This window comes from Otolemur garnettii, unplaced genomic scaffold (genome assembly GCF_000181295.1).
Source record: "Otolemur garnettii isolate 467f Iridium unplaced genomic scaffold, OtoGar3 scaffold00022, whole genome shotgun sequence".
NCBI classification, from domain to species: domain Eukaryota; kingdom Metazoa; phylum Chordata; class Mammalia; order Primates; family Galagidae; genus Otolemur; species Otolemur garnettii.
Window position 1 is genome coordinate 18,682,436 of NW_003852417.1, and position 1,443 is coordinate 18,683,878.

General features: G+C 39.1%; 1 non-coding gene across 1 annotated transcript; it reads right to left on the bottom strand.

Annotated features, from left to right (window-relative positions):
* Window positions 1-314: 314 nt before the first annotated feature.
* On the bottom strand, window positions 315-418 carry LOC111724407. Its single transcript, XR_002772703.1, has one exon. It is a non-coding gene; the product is annotated as a small nucleolar RNA U13 (small nucleolar RNA).
* Window positions 419-1,443: the final 1,025 nt, after the last annotated feature.

Here is a 1,443-nt window from a genome sequence, read left to right on the forward strand (position 1 = left end):
ATAATTAGCACTCAATCTCCTCACCAGTCCACTACCTTTTCTCCACTGTTCTAATTCAGTTGCCATGGTGGCAGCCACTTCCAATCATCTAAAAACATGTTGAATTCTTTAGTTCACTGATGTCCTCACTACAATTTTCTGTATTTTCATGGGTCTATACTTTTCTGGGGTCTTAGGCGGGAAAAAAGATAAAGGCATATGATCAATTTGTCATCGCTAGTCGTTCCATTTTGATATACATGTATTGTCCACCACCCACTTTAAATGTAGAATTTATTTATTTACTTTTTCATTTAAATGTTGATTTTTTTTCAAGTCAGAAGGGTAATGTGCTGACATTGTAACAAGGTTTGGGGAAGGCACATCTCATGCATGCGTGTGAACACCTAACCATCATGCTTATGAACTACAAAAAGATTCTAAATTTTGATTTTTAACTGGCAAATAATTATATATATTTAAGTGGTATGACATGATTTTTTGATGTATGTATACACTGTGGAATGATTATATCAAGGTACACATCCATCACCTCACACACTTTTTTTTTTCTTGTAGTTTTTTTTTCACACCATCCTGTTCTTTGTCATGGATGTGCATCTTCCTTTAAATCTCTAAGGGCTATTACAAGTATACATAAAACTTAAAAAATATTTTCTTCTTACATCATTTCTGTCCCCTTTAAGTTCATTTTTTTTCTATTTATTTTGGACTCTCTTTCATGTGGGATGCTTTTTGGAAATTCCTGGTGATGGTGGCCGATCCCGTCCATCATATGCAACTGTGAGGCATGAAAATGACTGGCAGCTCTGTGTGCGTGGGCAGGGATTTAGTGGTGGGCCTCACTCTCAAGCTACTTCACTGGGAGACTATGAAAAAGGGGACTTTTCTCTGGGGCTAGCAAATTTTTTAAGTGAAGAATCCGCCACTCCTTGAGACAGGGGACATATACCTGATAGTCCCTTTCTGGGAAGAGTGTAAGGGGAGAAGCCTGGCGGAGGGCTGACTATTAACATGTGGATTTACATGTAATCCCCCTGTTTTCAACCACATACCTGCCTCCTACTGTTGCTTGGAAGCCTGAACTTGGGGGTGTTCTGGTTCAATTTCTAGAACACTTCAGTTCTAGAGAAAACTTCAGTTTATGCAGGAACATAGTTGCCTGACTATGGGATTGGGAAGAGATCTGGAGTTGTAATTTCTTCATATGCCTCTTTCAAGTGGATCCCTAGGGTTTAGCCAACAGGTGTCCAACCTTTTTTCTTCTCTGCCATACATGGGAAGAGTAAGAGTTGTCTTAGGCCACCCAGTAATTACACAAACACTAATGAAAGCTGATGAGGAAAAAAACTCTGCATACTTTTCATGATATCAAATACCACAGATAAGCAAAAAAAGTCTTCATGAAATCAGCGTGCTGCCCATGGGCTGCAGGTTGTACAC